The sequence below is a fragment of the Hemiscyllium ocellatum genome, chromosome 12 (assembly GCF_020745735.1).
Source record: "Hemiscyllium ocellatum isolate sHemOce1 chromosome 12, sHemOce1.pat.X.cur, whole genome shotgun sequence".
Taxonomy (NCBI): Eukaryota; Metazoa; Chordata; class Chondrichthyes; order Orectolobiformes; family Hemiscylliidae; genus Hemiscyllium; species Hemiscyllium ocellatum.
In genome coordinates this window covers 51,639,928-51,658,819 of record NC_083412.1, presented here as the reverse complement: position 1 = coordinate 51,658,819, position 18,892 = coordinate 51,639,928, and the positions used below count along the sequence as shown (strand labels likewise).

General features: G+C 39.2%; 1 protein-coding gene across 4 annotated transcripts in view; it reads right to left on the bottom strand.

Moving 5' to 3' along the window:
* The window catches only part of sytl5 (synaptotagmin-like 5), a 183,023-nt gene extending 164,268 nt beyond the window's left edge, over positions 1-18,755 (bottom strand). For 2 of the 4 annotated variants that reach the window (XM_060833536.1, XM_060833533.1), the window contains exon 1: positions 18,578-18,755. The gene's annotated coding sequence lies outside the window, so the exon portion shown is untranslated. Of the gene's footprint in view, positions 1-9,246; positions 9,298-10,929; positions 10,970-18,577 lie in introns of those variants that run through there. The other 2 variants (XM_060833535.1, XM_060833534.1) reach the window with 2 other exon arrangements.
* Positions 18,756-18,892: the final 137 nt, after the last annotated feature.

Genomic DNA, 18,892 nt, shown 5'->3' with positions numbered 1-18,892 from the left:
ACTAATCACTGTTGCAACCATCAGAGACATGTAGCAAAGCAGTTTGCCAATACATCTAGGCTGGTTGCTGGAAGCAGTATAGCTTACTAATGGCATTTACCTTTCTTCTGCTAGATGAATTCCTGGTCTGTATTTGCTGCTTAACCTTTTAAAAGGTGAAACTTTCCCAAGCAGGGTAGCATGGATGTGAAGAAATAGGAAGGCCAAATGACCAGTGAAATTTTTTGCTATGTACTAATGCCATCTTTACATTAGTAAAGAAGGGCTAGACTTGTTCACTATGTTGAACATAATTGTGATCTTTTCTCTCAAGGAAAGCCATACAGTTCCAGTATATAATGCTGCTAATAGTGATCAGGGGAATCTTCCTTCTCACCCCATGTTGGTAACAGCAGGAAAATGCATTTGGTATTCCAATGCCCAGCATGTTGGCATATTCAAGTAGGCTAATATGCTATTCAAATGTTATTTCATTTATGGTGCAACTACTAATTAGATCCCTATGGAACCCATTCAACAAATATATCAATACATAATTCATGTATAGTGGAGAAGACTTTTACAACACACGTCCAATTAACCAACAGAATGGCTTAATCTAACAGGGGTTCAAAATATGGCCCGCAAGGATTGAATCAACCTTGAAGGGTTCACATCATTACTTTGATTATCAAGGGGTGCTAATATTTACATGCATTCATTTATTCCCTGTCTTTCTCTGTAGCCCAGCAAATCACTTCCTTTAACAGGAGATAATTATCTAATTTACTTTGGAAAGATACAATTGAATCAGCCAACCCCACATGCTAAATGGATTCTGAATCAAAGAATTCACTACAAAAACATTGTTTTCTTGCTTTCTCATGTTGCTTCTGATTCTTTTGCGGTTCACCTTAAAGCAGTTTCCTCTTCCACTATTAGAAACAGTTTCTCCCCATGAGTTGTCAGAATATTTCGTATGATGATATTATAGCTTTAAGAGGTGTACACTGCCCTTTTTTTTAAAATGAAGGAAGTTTGAGATAGAGATACCAAGCAGTCTTCTCCAAAGAGAGGGCATAGGTTTAGGGTGAGAGGGGAAAGAGATAAAAGAGACCTAAGAGGCAACATTTTCACACAGAGGGTGGTATGTGTATGGAATCAGGTGGAGGCTGGCACAATTGCAACATTTAAGAGGCAATTGGATGGGCATATGAATAGGAAGGGTTTGGAGGGATATGGGCCGGGTGCTGGCAGGTGGGACTAGTTTGGGTTGGGATATCTGGTCGACATGGACGAGTTGAACCGAAGGGTCTGTTTCCAAGCTGTACATCTCTCTGATTCATAACTAAACAGCTTGTGAGGCCTTGGGTTTTTTAAAAAAGAGTTTGAATAATAGAAGCAGCCTGAATGGGTGGATTCAAGCTCCCACAGAACCAGTTTTATTTTAGTTTTTGCCTTAAGTAGCAGCTGCTGGGGTGTTGAAGCTTATTCCTTTCTTATAGCTAAAAGCTAGTGTTCTCTTCTTGCAGCTAGAACTGCATGAGAGACAAATTTATTTTATTGAATTTGCCTTTGCCAAGGGTGTGTTTTTGGGATTTTACTATATTGGAACAGTTAATTAGTAGTAGTTAATAACTATATTATTTTGTCAAGCATTTTGATGGTTGCAATTAAGCTAATTTTTAAATTTTGTCTGTAGTTTAATTATAGCGTATTAACAGAGTGTGTTTTGTTTCAAAACTGTTAGTTTGACCAGTTGCATTGTATCCGGAATACAACTCCTTACACTTACATATAAAATAAGAAAATGTTAGGGTTTAGACTCACTACTTAATATGTTTTGAGAGGGTTTGCTTTGGTCCATAACATTCATAGGTAAAAAAATAAGACTGCAGATACTGGAGTGTCAGAGTCAAAAAATGTGGCATTGGAAAAGCATAGCAGGTCAGGCAGCATCCAAGGAGCAGGAGAGTCAAGTTTTGGGCATAAGCCCTTCATCAGGAATGCCATATACAAAGTACAAAGAAAGACAGGCATAAAGTACTCACATTAAACCTCATCCATGTTCACTGGATCCATTTGAAAATCTGCTCTCTGGTCCCTAATATGTTTTTTTCATTACTTATATGCCTGTAGTTGACTCAGGACAAAGGTTAAATTACATTCAATCCCCTGAGAAAGAAATGCTAGAAGTACTGAAACAGGTTTAGTAGCATCACTTGAGAAAAAGACAGGTTGATATTTTGGGTGTAACTCTGACCAAGAGCAAGGTGTGAAAGGTTAACTTTATATTCTGTCTCAAAATACTACCGATTAACCAAAGGCATGGTATTACAAGAATCGTGTATTCTGGTGTCAGGTTTCCAACTTCCCCATGTCTTTAAACAAAAACAAATTGCATTCTCTTTGATTTCTGTGAGGACTATTCATTTTTACCTCAAACAGTTTTAGCAAATTAGCTATTGGACCAAAAGAACTTGTAAAACAGGTCCAACAATCGCTACTCTAGCTCTCCAATGAGTCATTAAAAAAAATTAAAGTTGCATTAACAACCTCTGAGTCATTTGGGAATGCTAAATCAAAGGATTTATTATAGGGTGATTTTAACTGGGCATTCAGAAGAAGTTTATTAGTGTTCTGTGTTAGAACAGTATAGTTTTAAACAGCTTAATTTATAAAATGCTTATACATTTTTAATTTATAAAATATATAATAAAGGCTATTCTAATTCTAATTTATAAAATACTAAAGCACAAGCCTGATTTCTGGGCTGCATCAAGACTGTGCTGGTGTCCACAAGGCACTTGTCTACTTGTAGTGTTCTACCTACTCATTCATATTCTTTGACATTTCTCCTTTCCAAATGTCCCATTTAAAAGAATTAGTGAATTCTGTTTCAACAACAGTTTGGTGGCAGAATTCAAATCTCTCACAACAGTCCAGTTTTCTAAACTCGCTATGCTTTTCTGCCCTTTATCCTGTAAAACGTTGCATACCAAAATGTTAAATTGCTCTGAAAATCAGTCCCAATATTATCATTTCTGAGAGTGTCTTCAATAAGCTTGATAGCCTCCTAAATTTACACCAGCACACCCAAGGCAAAAGATTCTCTGATGATGACTTTTAACAAATTAGATTAGATTACTTACAGTGTAGAAACAGGCCCTTCAGCCCAACAAGTCCACACCGACCCGCCGAAGCGCAACCCACCCATACCTCTACATTTACCTCTCATCTAACACTACGGGCAATTTAGCATGGCCAATTCACCTGACCCGCACATCTTTGGACTGTGGGAGGAAACCGGAGCACCCGGAGGAAACCCACACAGACACAGAGAGAACGTGCAAACTCCACACAGTCAGTCGCCTGAGTCGGGAATTGAACCCGGGTCTCAGGCGCTGTGAGACAGCAGTGCTAACCACTGTGCCACCGTGCCGCCCACTAATGAAATGATCTTATGTATACTGTCTCCCACCTTTGATGAAATATGGTATGAATGTGAAGTCCTGCCAGCTAGGATTAAACTACAAGTGAAAAAAATGAACAAGCCAATCGACAATTATTTCAATATTACCAATCATGTTTTCACAGAATCCCTACATTGTTGAAACAGGCCATTTGGCCCTCAAAGAGTAACTCACCCTGACCCATTCCCCTACCCTATTATTCTATATTTACCCCTGACTAATGCACCTAACCTACACATCCCTGAACATCATGGGCAATTTAGCATGGCCGATTCACCTAACCGACACATCTTTGGATTATGGGAGGAAACTGGAGCATCTGGAGGAAACACTTGCAGACACGGGGAGAACGTTATCATCCTTTCCAACCTGAAACAATCATAAGCTTATCCCTCTTTGTCCCAATTTAGGTCTGGAGCCACTAAAGCAGACAATCACATTACCCTCCCCCCAATACCCTGCCATCAGTGCACAACTTGATTCTTCCATGGGATGTGTGTGCCACTAGCAAGCTCACTGTTTGCAGTTCGTTCTTGTCTTATATGGCTTGCTAGGCCATTTCAGGCAGCAGTTAAAAGTTAAGCACATTTCTGGTGATCTGGGGAAACATAGCAGCCATGCCAGGTAAACATGGCAGGTTTCCTTCTCTAAAGGACAACAGTGAGCTGGCATTTTTACAACATTTGATGATAGCTGTCATTGTTACCATTACCGTGACTGGTGTTAAATTCCTTATTTTTAACTGGATTCAAATTCCACAAAATGGCCCATATCCCCAGAACATGTAGTCTGGGCCTCTGGTTTGCTAGTTCACTGCCATGATCATCTGTCCACAGTGAGGACAGTCACCTCAAACCTAGTCATCTCTATGCAATTGTGGCCAAAGGACCTCTCCCCAGTAGGTTGCTCTCTCCCAACAGTGTATGCACATCAGGAATCCCTCAAAGTTCCATAATAAAAGCAATGTACTGTTATGAGGCTGGTGATTGAAATAAAAACAGGAAGTGATGGAGGGAGACACATTTTGTGGTTTGGTTCTACAATGAATACTATTTGGATATCTTATCGAGCAACTTCTGACAATTGTGGATTGGGAATGTGTCCCTTGACCTATCGTTGACTTAGGTTTAATGTTTCTCCAAAACTCCTTTATTTACACAGTAGGACATTCTATACTTCTAAGTACATCCATTTCTTGGACAGACTATTCCAACTCTCTTCTCAGCCTCTTAGACATGACTACTATTGTCACACTTAACATGTTGAAACACGTCATGGTGCCATTACAAACTTTCCAACATGAGGAGATGTAAGTCATTCGGCCCTTCGAGCCTGCTCTATCATTTAATATGATCATGGTTAACCTGATAGAAAACCTCAAATCCAGGCTCTTGCTTATCCTATTAACCTTTCATCTGCTTTCCTACCAAGCATCTGTCCACCTCTGCCATAAAGATATTGAAGGATAATGCTTCCGCTATTTTTTCTGGAAGAGAGTTCCAAAGACTCAACTTTCTAATAGAAAAAATTAGCTTTTTTGCTGTTTTAAATTAGCAACCCCTTATTTTTAAACTGTGATTATCTAGTTCTAGATTTGAGGAAACCTTGTGAAGTCCCCTTTGGATCATTTGTTTCAATCAAGTCACCTCCTACTCTTCTAAACTTCAACACATATAAGCCTGGTCTGCCCAACCCTTACACGTTTGACTACCTGCTCATTCCAGTATTAGTCCTTTTTCCTGTCCAGAACCAGACTGGAACTAATGTCCTTGGAGGAATTTTTGCTCCAGTTGTTGGGAAGGGTTTAAACTAATGGCAGGGGGCTGGGAACCAGAAGAGAAGACTAGCAGACAGTGAGGTGGAAATTAGAGACTGTAAGGATCATGAAGGTAGCACTACCAAGGGGAAGAGTAGGCAGAGAGCAGATGAACGCAAAGGAACTGGTGGCCTGAAGTGCATATATTTTAATGCAAGGAGTACAGTGGGTAAGGCAGGTGAACTTAGGACTTGGATTGGGAATATGACATTATTGCGATCATAGAGACTTGGTTGAAGGAAGGATCAGCAGAGGCTTGGAGGGCCAAAGGGCCTGTTCCTGGGCTGTAAACTTTCTTTGTTCACTTTGTTCTTTAAAACTTTTTTGAAACACCTCCAATGTGTCTTTCCTTAAACAAGGTTACCAACACTGTGCACAGTATATGAGATGCAGTCTGACCAATGATCTATATAACGGAAGCATAACATTCTGATTTTTGTATTTAATTTCCCTAGAAATACATGATTTGATTTCATAACTACTTGCTGCATCTGCATACTGGCCTTCTGCAATTCATGCATCAGGACACAGAGATCCTCCTGTCAAAATTCTGCAATCCCTCACCACTTAGATAATATGCTTCTTTTTCATTCTGTCTGCCAAAGTGGACAATTTCATATTTTTCATATTCAGATTTTTACCTACTTAACCTAACTATATCTTTTTGTAGGTTCATTACATCCTCTTCACAATTTATTTTCCTACCTATCTTTCTGTTCTGTACATCTCTAGGACTCTTCATCAGAGCTGAAGTGATGCGTGGAGGGGACAGCATTCATGCCATAGTTTGGAGGGAGAGGAGGAATGGCAATAGTGTGGGGTTAGTGTGTGTAGGCTGCTGGTGGAGAAAAGATGTTGATAGTTCAGATAATGATTTGGAGATGCTGGTGTTGGACTGGGGTGTACAAAGTTAAAAATCACAGAACACCAGGCTATAGTCCAACAGGTTTAATTGGAAGCACTAGTTTTCAGAGCGCCTCTCCTTCATCAGGTGGCTGTGGAGGTCACAATTGTAAGACACAGAATTTATAGCAAAAGTTTACAGTGTGATGTAACTGAAATTATACATTGAAAAATACCTTGATTGTTTGCTGAGTCTTTCATTTATTCAAATACCATGACAGTTTCACTTCTTTCATGTGTAAATCACATAACTTTTTAAAAAATGTTACATTCTCAGGCTAACTGTAACAATTGGTATTAGCCAGACAATATGCTGAAGGTGTTAGCCGTCTGTGTTCTCTGTCTGTGCCGTAATGTTTAGACTGATCCTAATCTAAAAAGTGAGATAACAGAGTCTTACATGGATTCATGCAGTTTTTGAGCAAAGTACAATTTAACTCTGCAAGTACAAATTCACCCCACAAACGTATATGTATATGTGTGCATGTGGGTTGTTGTGTGTATACATAATTATGCACTGGTAACTGCTTGTGTGGTCAGAAATTTAAATTTAATTGTAATTCTAGAGATGTTTGGTTTGTATTTACTGTATTTACAGTTCTATCACTTACTACAATTATTTCAAACTTTCAATGTCCAGGTATTATCTATTGTTAACATAGGGCGTTTACAATTTAATGAAGCCTTTGTGGCTAAGAATTGGAGTTGTGTCTATAAATTTTATTACAGTATTGAATTATGTTTATTAGTTTGATGTGATGTAGGTTTGGTTATCACCACAGAACAAATCTCCAGAATTGAAGTTATGTCACAGGTCACATCGCACAGGATCAGGATTGGGAAATTAATATTTGAACAATAGTAATGATATTCCATGGAAGCCTTCCTGTGCATAATAAGCAGCCCTCCCAACTCAGTAAACTTCACCTGTATTTATGTTTGATGCCATATTTTCTTAGTTCTGTCAGTTTTTAAGAGGTAATAAAACTCCACTCTCTTTCACTAAAGAAATCCTTGGGATTTGCTGTCCTTCATTTTTGATCTAACTTTAATTCAACTGCAATAGTTATGTGTTAATAAAGGAAGTAAAATGTCTGTCCTGAGAAATTGAGAACGGATTAAAAAGAGGGGTGCGGATTACTGCTCCTCACCTGCTTATAACTACGCTTTTGCAAAGTCCTCTTGCTACCAAATTGTTTCAGAATGATTATTTGCTGTAGTTACGTGGTTTCTACTCAGAGAGATTTTACAATGCTTGGATGCTGTCAATGTTGTGCAATTGAGCCGACTTATGAAGTAAGTGCTTTCTTTCCAATTGTAACTACTCCTCAACTTTCACACATATACTAATGTCTCATTGGACCATCACATTTATAACTATAGTAGGCCCATGCTTGCCTGAAATTGCAGCATCAGGTAACTTGAAAACCAGAGAAACCAGCCCCTGCTTTTTTTCTCTCCTCTCTTAAATATACTCATCCACCAATTCAGTTCAAATCAGTAACCTTGCCACTTCATTACCCCCCCCTCCCAGCAGACATTCTTGATTTTTACCCACTACTACCCCATCCGAGCCTCCATTAATAATTAATACAGATTCTCCTATCCATCAATGCTGGCAGTGTCTTCCCAGCCAGCGCTCATTCCTCTTCTGCAATTCCATAAAAATCTATTCTGGCCATTTGTCCTTAATACAGATCACTGTCATGTATACAACAAGATAAAAAGAACCGGCTTTACAAGATGGCACGGTGGCTCAGTGGTTAGCACTGCTGCCTCACAGCACCAGGAACCTGGGTGTGATTCCAGCCTTGGGCAACTGCTGTGTGGAGTTTGTACATTCTTCCCTTGTCTGTGCGGGTTTCCTCCAGATGTCCTGGTTTCCCCCTACGATCCAAAGATGTGCAGGTCAGGTGAATTGGCCATGCTAAATTGCCTATAGTGTTCAGGAATGTGTACGTTAGGGACATTAATCAGGAGCAAAAGTAGAGTAAGAGGATAGGGGAATGGGTCTGGGTGGGACACTGTTTGTTGGGCCGCTTGGCCTGTTTCCACACTGTAGGGATTGTATGCATGTATAGCAGTTGAATGTAGTATTTCAGCAAAACATTAATTGGATTTGTCCAGCGTTTTCTACTTTGACCTTTACCTCACCATCTCTGTCATGCTTGTTCAGCTGGTCTGTGATGCCGAGGAACACCAACAGCCCAGGTTCTATTCTGCACTAATTGTGGGCATCATAACTTTCTCTTTGCCAGAGATGTGCAGATCCTCAGGTTAAACTAATCAAGTTGTCTTTCTTTCTCTCTCTCTCTAATGAGAGAGCAAAGCTAGGTCCTTCACAACTATGGCAGCTTTCTGTCATACTTTCAGTCCCTTCTGTATTTTCGTTCTCTCTCTTCCATTTGTAGGGTTTCTTTATTTGTACCTTTAGGAATCTCTCCTTCCCCATCATGCCTACTTCTGTTTTAATGTGCAGAAACAGGAAATATTGGGAATGTAAATAGAAATAGCTGGAAAATGTGACATGTTTGGCAGCATCTGTGGAGGGAAAGCAGAGTTAATGTTTCAGGAGTTCTGAAAAAGAGCCACAGGTCCCAAAATGTTAACCCTACTTTTTCTCCACAAATTCAGCCAAATGTGCTAAGTTTATCCAATAGATTCTGTTTGTGTGTTTGATTTCCAGTATCTGCAGTTCTTATTTTTGTACAGTAAATCCAGGACATCCTCTTGGTATACAAACCATCAATTCCTGATTTGTATGAAGATAGGACATGAGGTTTGAGCAACTTCTTTCCTACCTTTGCAAAAGTAAGTGCTTTTATTTTGAAAGCAGTGAGAATTCTTGTAAATAGTGAAATCAGAAGAGAAGTTTTACTTATGAAGGAGTTTAACTGTGCAATCAGAGTTATCACAGTTGTCCAAGGTTGTCTTTCAGTGAAATCCCAGTTCATTGAGGTTAATAAGTAAGGTTAAACATTTTGATTGTACAAGGAAAACCATTTTTATTCAGTTAGGAAAATAATACTGGAAGGAAACAATGCCTAAGATTTTCTGCAGAGTCCTGACTCATACCTTTCAACATATTGGTGGAAAAGCCTTTTCCAAACATACATACATACTCTTGAAATTGTGTCCTTGTGTCTGCCAAAGAAAAAATAAATCAGATTTTGAGCACACCACTACTTGATTGAAGGAGGAGCATGGGAAATAACATTATGTTTTAAACAAACTGGTGGCTCTAAATATGCAGGAAGTACGTGCAAGTCATAAGAATAGTGAGAGGAATTATAGACAGTGTAGAAGAAACCATGCACTGTCATATAAATTAAATATCAGATATAATTAATGCAATAGTAGGAATCAATCTTTTGCCTTGTAACCTTTTTTCTTTCCCATTAGCACCCTCTAAGATTAGGTCTATCGTTAGTGTGGCGACCCTCAGGTTAAACTACCACCAGTCATCTCTCTCTAAGAAGAGAGCCACCCTATGCCCTGGTAAGATTATGGTGACTTTACTTTTATGTTTTAGAGTCATACAGAGATATACAGAACGAAAATAGATCCTTCTATCCAACCTGTACATGCCAACCACATATCCTAACCTAATCTAGTCCCATTTATCAGCACTAGACTCATATCCCTCTAAACCCTTCCTATTCATATACCTATCCAAATGCCTTTTAAATGTTGCAATTGTAGCAGCCTCCACCACTTCCTCTGGCAGCTCATTCCATACATGTATCACCCTCTGCATGAAAAAACTGTCCCTTAGGTCCCTTTTATATCTTTCCCCACTCACCCTAAACCTATGCCCTCTAGTCCTAGACTCCCCCACTCCAGGGAAAAGACTTTGTCTATTTATCCTATCCATGCCTCTCGTGATGTTATAAACCTCTACAAGGTCACCCCTCAGCCTCCAGGGAAAACAGCCCCAGCCTGTTCAGCCTCTCCCTATACCTCAAATCGTCCAACCCTGGCAACATCCTTGTAAATCTTCCTGAACCCTTTCAACTTTCACAACATCCTTCCAATAGGAAGGAGATCAGAATTGTACACAGTATTCCAAAAATGACCTAACCAATGTCCTGCACAGTTGCAACATGACCTCCCAACTTCTTTAGTCAATGCTATGAGCAATAAAGGAAAGCATACCAAACGCTTCTTCACTATCCTATCTACCTGTGACTCTACTTTTAAGGAACCTCTAATTTTATATCTAAACTTTAAGTGTCTATCAGGAATCTGAACGTTGACCCCTTGCTTAATTAGGTTTCCCCACCTGCCTTTCCTTTTGTTTCAGGCTGACCTGGAAGATTCTGCCCAAAAACTCGAAGTGCTAGAATTTGAGCAAAATAAAAAGTGTGAAAGATGTAGTCAAAAAGCTTCTGTGAAATGAAAAGACAGGTTAGCATTTTTATTTTACATGTCAGTGTACTGTTTGAAGCCATTAACTTATGTAGGTGTAGTTACATCTTCGGTTTCAGTAAAATGCCCCCTTTATCTATCAGGGTTCTGAAGAAGGATCCTACCCAAAATGTCAGTTTGTCTCTTCCTCTTATGGATACTAAGTAACTTGCTGTGTATTTCCATTTAATTCAATATTTACTGAGAACTATTACTCTTACGTTTCAAAAGAGGAACCTTATGTGAAAATTGGATATGACATATATTCTAAATGTTATTTCTGGATTAACTTACGTCGTAACAAACCTTTGACAAAGAGCAGAATTATCTGCATCTTTACCATATGGTTACCTCATAACATGAGACACACCCACGGCATTCCTGGAATTCCTCTCTCGTTAGCTTTCCAGAAACTGACCTTAAATGTACAAGAATTCACAGCAGTCTGTGCCAGTTCACTTAGGGAAAAAGAGAAAGAACTTGCATTTATAAAGTGCCCTTCACAACCTTATCATATCCTGAAGTACTTTACGAATAGTAGGCTAATTCTTTGAAGTGAAGCCACCAATGTAATTTAGGCAACGAATTTGTATGAGCAAAGCAACCTGAACTGTTTGCCCATTATCTCATTACAATTTGTTTTAATAATATTGGTTGAGTGGTTAATATCGGCCAGAACACATGGAAAAACTCCCCTGCTCTTCTAGACCAACTACATTTACACCAGCAAAAGCATCAGAGAGCCATCTATTGATTTATAATTGCAACAGATTGCAAAATGAGTTTTATTTTTATTTTAACATGTGCCCTTTCAATTACCCCAGTGGTAGTAGTATAAATATTGGTCTGAGTCGTCAACATTTAGCTTCAACGTTAGCTGTGCAAAGCTATTTAAACCCAAATGGTATGCATTCTTAGCAACATCAAAATGTATTTTGATCAAATTTGCAATCATAATTTATTTTAATTAAAACCAAACAGATCCAACAGTATTCTCCAACTGGATGTTCTATAACCAGATAAAAGAGACTTTTTAGAATGTGAGTATGGAATTACAGTCCAAACAGTATACAACACAATGAAATACATTGAAACAAATATGTCTGGGGTCAGGAGATAGCTCATGGAAATCTAGGCCCAAAGCTTCTTTGTGAGGACCAGAGAAGCATACTTGTCCTTCCAAGGCAATGCCTATCCCTCCAAGCCCAAGTTGTTAAACAGCAACGCATCTCCTTTGGTCCAGGATAAAGCACCCTAGCCAGTTTTTACTGGTTGTCATGAGTTGGGGATCCACAGATCACTGCACCCTGCCATGGCTCAGACCTCAGGTTGAGAGATCAGCTCCTGAAGATACCAATGGACCTGATCTGCGTGATCAAAGTAGTGCTTGCTCTTTTTTAGAAGTGTCCTACTCAGAAAGGGAGATTAATATTAAGACACAGTGTGACAGATGAATTGAAGGAGGCAGCTGATTTACATAATGGAATGGAATGTCCTCCCCTGAAGTGGATTCTGAGGCCACTTAAGGACTTCATCTTGAAACTGATGATAGGCCTGGGAATAACCATGTGATGATACTGACAAATAAATCCTGCTGGATTTGCTTATGGCCCTATATGATCCCTTTCCAGTGGATATTATGGTAATGGGAAGCTGCTGGCCTCTGGCTGGCACCTCTCAGATGTGGGATTTCTGAAGGAGATATGCCCAAAATATCAACTCTCAGGGATAGGGTCAGTGGATATGCAACAGGTTAGGATGGTGGATGTTAGTCCCATCACTCACTTTGAATTTCACCCATTATCTAACAGTACCCTTGAACCATTGGTGACAGTTAAAATCATAGGTTGTAAATTAGCTTCACCCACTTGATTTAGAAGTGAGGTATAAGTGAAATGCCACAAATGCCAATTTACTGTCCTTTAGATTCATAGCTTACTTACTTAGTAAGATTCCTTAATTATATAACAGAAAACAAACTGTAAACAGTAAATTGTAAACAGGATCATATCAAAGAAGGACGATATTAGCAACAAAGATATTTGACTGTGACAAGTAATCAATACTTCATGTATTACAATCTTCAATATAACCAGCAACTATCTTGTGTGGCAATTCTACTCTATTGGTTGTAATGTTTTTTTCAAAGTAATAACTGCACATTCAAATGCTGTTAGTCAATTTATAATACATACAACAAAAGTAGTAATGATGCTAAATTGATCACTGAGGAATTGTATCCACGCTTTTGACTGTGGGGATTATGTATGCATGCCAATCAATTAGTTCACCAACCTCAACTTTGATCGTTATGATGCAAGCCAATATAAATCCAATGAAAAAATCCAATTATTTAGTGCATTCAAATTTATATTTGATCTTTAGTGCACTACTGTAAATGCTTATACCAAAGAAGTTTAACTCTTTTAAATGAGGGTTCCAAAATCATTGTATCAAATGAGCTAAGGCTTGGTTATAATGCCATCATGGTGTAGACTGACCATATTCAATATTTAATGAAGCATAAAGCCTAGGTTTTAAGTGAGCAAGTAGCTTTATTGCCTGAACCAATCTGGTTGAAAGATTGTGAAATATAAACAAGGACCGTGGGGAAATATAAACTGGAGTTGATGAAGTCAATGCAAAATCAGGAACAGAAAGAGAAATATGGTAAAGAAAGATTGGTCTTGTGTACTGTATGAAGAAATGATTCACCATGTGAAGGCAGCCATTATTAAATAACTTCATTTACACCTCTTCAACTGAGCACAGCTGGAAGGACAGTATCACAAAATGTTTAGCTCTTGAAATATACAACAATTAAATTGAGAGTGAGCATGACAAGATGTAAAATGTATTTAAACAAAACCTCAAGTACAAAATTGATCAGAAATTATGAAATTTCATACTTATGTAGTGAATTTTCAGTTTCAAGTAAATGGACACATAGTAGTAACCAATTCTTTTCCCTTCATTTAAAAAGGTACTTAATGGAAAATAAGTCTGTGGCAAATTTAATTTGTGGTCATTACACAAGTACAGCAACTTCACAGTGTTCTCTGGTGAGCTAGACGCCATTTATGAGTCTGATAATAGAGCAATGTATACTGGATTACCATTTATGAATTTCCATGCTAATAACCACACATCTGTCCTCCTCTGAAAATACTGCACCATTTGCACATAGCAACACTGAGTGCCATTAGCCTCACTGTTATTTTCAGCAGTAAATTTTGGACCAATGAAAAAAAGCAGCACATTCACTGAAATACATATCTTTGTGTCAGTCAGCTAACAATGAAACAAACACACGTACAGAGCAGGACAGCTCTTCTAGTGTCCCTCAATTAATACCTTCCAGTGTGTTTTTTTGGTCATTTCTGGACCATTAGTGTATGCAAATTAGCTGCCATATTCATTTGTATTACAACAGTGTTATGCTTTAAAATCATGTTGACTATTAAGTACTTTGCGATGTATTCCAAGGAGGTGAAATGCATCAAAAAAATTGTGAGTTAGTTGCTTCTGTTTACCAGAGAATTATATTGAATTCAACATTCTTAACTGGCTCTGTTTTCCTGCAGTATTGATTGATTCAAAATGTGATAGTCCATGAGACTGCTATTAAACAGGAACTTCAGCTTCCAAAGAAGACAAGAGAGAACTCGACCTTTTAATGTAGAACATATTCCGTCAAGTCAAAAATGCTGAGAAAAATTGATTTTTGTCACATTTTGATTGTCAGTAAACACTAGGGTTTGTGTCTTATTAATGTCAGTAAACATGGAGATTCGTGCCTCCTTACTGAAGCAACAGTTTAGTTAATAAGTAGGTGGATTAATCCCACACCAGATATAAACCGAACATTTTGTTTAGTTTTATAATAGTTACATTCTTAAAACTGAATGTCAAGTTAAAAGCATCCAGCATGGAAGTAGATTGTATTCTTAAATTGAATGTCAAGGTTAAACTACACATTTAAATAAAATTGATTAGAGGTACAGAGATTGAGATTCCTAGCAGCAGATTTACATTTACACAAGTAAAGTTGATATGATCACAACGTACAAAAGCAAAATACTGTGGCTGCTGGGAACTGGAAACTAAAATATAACATGCTACAAGCACTCAATAGAGGAAGCATCCATAGCTAGAGAAACAAAGCCTCTGACCTCCATCAGAACATGATCATAACATCAATGATGCAAAGCCCCAAGGCTCACTTTTGGCACAGGGCCTCTCAGTTAATGTTAACCTATCTATTTTCATTTAAATGCTGTTTTTCTCTAGGAACAGGAGTAAACCATTACTTCTTTGAGTCTGTTCTGCCATTCGATCTGATCCCTAGCTTTTGATATCTGGATCCATCAAAATGTTAACACTTCCAAACTGGAAAATGTTAGTGGATTTAAATCCACAAACTGTTTGGGGTAAAGATCCAAGTTTCCACCACCAGGAACTATTCCTCATTTTAAAAAATGCTTTCTGATTTAACTCTTGAATTAACCAGTGGCTCAGTGTTTAACACTGCTCTCTCAAACCATCGGGCGATTGTCTGTGTGGAGTTTGCACATTCTCCCCGTGTCTGCATGGGTTTCCTCTAGGTGCTTTGGTTTTCCCCCATAGTCCAAAGATATGCAGGTTAGGTGGATTGGCTTTGCTAAATTGACCATCATGTCCAAGGATGTAGATTAGCCAGGAGAAATGTGGCATTACAGTGATACGATGAGAGAGTCTGTCTGGGTGGAAAGCTCGTCAGATAGTCAATGTGGACTTGATGGACTAAATGGCCTGTTTCCATGCTGTAGGGGGTTCTAAGATTTCTGAATAGTCCTGCTCAAATGTTAAAATTATTCATCCTTGCTTTCTCTTCCCAGTTTCCTCCTGTTTTAAAACATGTTTTTCTCATTTAAAAATAGCATGAGTGTATAGACTGTAGGGTCTATTCAGAAACCCTTCAGTCCCAGTAAGGAAAGTACATTCATGGTAATTGCCCTGAGAAATGGCCTGACACCATTAAAACAATGGTTCTTCAATCTACCTATCCACACGTGTGGCTCCCTAATGGGAGCAGTCTGAAATTTATTTTTTGCATGAGATCTTAGGTGATTTAATGATATAAAATGAACTAGCACTAAAAATTAAGCTGCTTGGTTCAGGAAAACAAGAATTGCTGCAGCTGGGCCATAATGTTCTCTATCAATCTGGGAAATCCATAGGGAACATTTACAAAGCTTCATGCTCTATTTGTACTCTATATAAAATTCTCTCAAGAACTTAAAACTCTTGCCTTTATATGCAGAAAGCCAAATGCAGAGATTGCCACTACCTGTTAGGAAAATATGGATTTGCTCATTGGCAAGTATTGTTTCTTTTTTTATATAATTACAAGAGTTGGTGCCGTGGATCTGCAACAATCACATCCTGTTGTACATTGTTATGGCATTTATGTTTGTTTAAATGGCTTTCTACAGTTGCTTAATCCATTGCACATGTTTTAAACCAACTCTATATAACATTTGTTATGTTATATGTAACAAGATTATCTTTATGAAGGACACGATTACTATTTTGTTGATGTCTCAGCAATGGCTGAGTTTAAGTCCTATTCCAGGGATTGAGCACAAAAGCAAAGATGAGACTTCAATGCTGTTAGAGGAAGAACTGCACTGTCAGAGGTGCCACATTTGTGATGAGATATTAAATTAGGGTGCCTTCTGCTTGATTGGGTAGATATGAAAGATGTCATGGTGATATTATCAACAGCAGAGCAGTTATCTCTGGTGCCCTCGCCAATACTTAGACCTCAATCAAAATCACAAAGACACATTACAACTTCATTATGCATGGGATCAATCTGTGTGCCATGTTCCCTACAGTACAATAGTGACTACACTTCAAAAGTATTACATTGTTCAAAGTGATTTAGGATACTTGGTGGTTGTGTAAGGTGTAAGGCACTATATAAACGTTTATTGCGTTGATTATGCAGGGTATAAGATTTTAGAAAAATTGCAAGTGCTGCAAGTATGTAATAAAAATCATGAAAATACAAATATCATTTTTAAAGCAAATTCCAATAATACATTTTGTAAATTAGGAAATTCGCTTGAATAATGTTGTTGGCTGTGACATCATTTTAGTTTAGCAAAATTACTGAGCATACACCGATTATTGCATTGCAACTGTGCATGTTAAATCTGTTTGTTCAAACACTGTTCCAGCTGTCTTGCCTGACCTCCTTGTTGCTTCCCAAAGCGACAATGTGAAACGCCTCTCTCTGCCACTCACCATATCTCCTGATCCCTTTACCTCCCTGGCCTCCTTTTCCTCTCAATTTCCAGCTTCTCCATCCCTCCTGCTCATCTCCAGACCATTCCCAGTTCTGCTTACAGCTCATCCTGAACCTCCCCACTCTTTCCTAATTGCCAATCTCCCAATCACAGCCCCATCCCAAACACTACACTCCATCCTGACTATCCTCTCACTCACTCCCATTTGCAAGTTGCTACTTATTGCTCCTATTGCAATTTCCTCAACCCCACCCACCCATTGTCCCTTTCAAACCCTTCCTTCTGGTCTATTCACCACTTCTTGCTCTCTGTTTGCCAATCAGCACCCTGATTCCAAATCGTTTTCTCTCCGGATATCTCCTTCGCTAACCCATCCAGTTTGTTGCTTCCATCTTTCTCGCCCAATCCAAAGCGTGGCTTGCCTTCCCTGCTTACTGCCTCCCTGCTAACATGGGAAAGGCAGCAGAGTGGGAGGCAGCAAAGGGCCTGGAAGAAGATAAGAAGCTGGAACAGCAAATGGGAAGTAGCAAGGGAGAGGCAACGAGTGGGAGAGGGAGAAGTGGGTCTTGGATGGGCAATTGGTGATCAGAAGTAGAAGGAGAATGTTTGGACCAGTTAGGGTCAAGACAGCCAATAGAGTTTCAATCTAAAAAAAATCCAAGGACACAAATGTTTTCCTGAATACATTTGTTATGGTAAATGAAGGAAAGTTGCACATTGTGTTTCTATCACTATCTAGAGAGAGGAAAGACCACTGGGATATTCTAACTTGGGGACTGCACCAGAAACATCAACCTGCTTCATTGTTTTTACAGGAGTCAGGATGCTTTCTATGTATTTCCAACTTGTTCCTAACACCTGTTAGTTTAACCACGCAGCATGAAATCTCCTTTCACTGCAGGCAAGTCTTAATGAAAATAACAGGGAAACAGATTAATTGTAGTAAATTTGTTGCTAATTAATCATTGGCGTTTGTGCAGGCAGATCGAGAGACTCCGAAACAGCGGTAAGGAAAACTCCAGTGAGAGAACTCAGTGAGAAGCAGCAATGGGAGCGGCGTTCACTGGCCAGCCGTAATACTCCACCACACAGTCCTCACTCAGACAGGAGGGGAACTGCCTCAGCTCCTTCAGCGACTTCGGAATTTTGTCCTTGGTTTATTTTGCAGTATTGATTGGTATGAGGCAACTAAGGAAACACATAACCACGTTCAAACAGACGGGAGCGCTTCACGGGCTTACTGAAACAGACAATGTCCAACTGTCATAGGATGCTTCATCTTCTCTGTCTTTTTCCTTCCCCAGCCTCCCGGCCCAGATGGGTGCCCAGGAAACGTTGCTGCACTGTATACGAAAATACAGACAACATCCTATTGCAAACTCAGGTTGTCTTCACAACAGCTCTGATCACACGCTACACTTCCAGAATAAAACAAAATGTTTACCGCCAAAACATATAACAAATCTCAATTTTACTATGTTCCAAAATGCACCCGTTCCGAATTTCTCAGCCTTTAGCTCCATATTCACGGTTTCCCACTCCTGTTAATACTGATTGTAATGGCTAAAAAAAACAGACAATCGTGCTGCACTGCTTTCGCTCACACTTTAGTTCCACACCCTGAATGAACTCGGTACGATTCACTACGTGTTGTGCAAGAACCGTGTTACTGTACCAATCCATGTCCATATCAATGGGTTTCTTACCTTATCGCTCAGTGTATGTGGAGAGGCACTGCGACTGGATCCAGCCTTCTAATGTTACTGGCTGCTTTGCAGCTCTGAACGCTAATAGCAGGGACGGAGATCTTGGGGGTTCAATGGAAAGAGCTGCCGATTGCTTTTATTCCTCTTCCGTGTTCCTCCTTCCACACTGGTCTGTGCACTAACCTAGCAACTACTGAAAATCTCTGCCTTAAAAGGGGCGGGTTCTCAGAACCGCGGAGAAGCTCGGACTTGCTGGAAATGAGCAATCCTACTGGCATTGGGTGAAATGTTGTAAACTTTCGTCACACGGTTTGT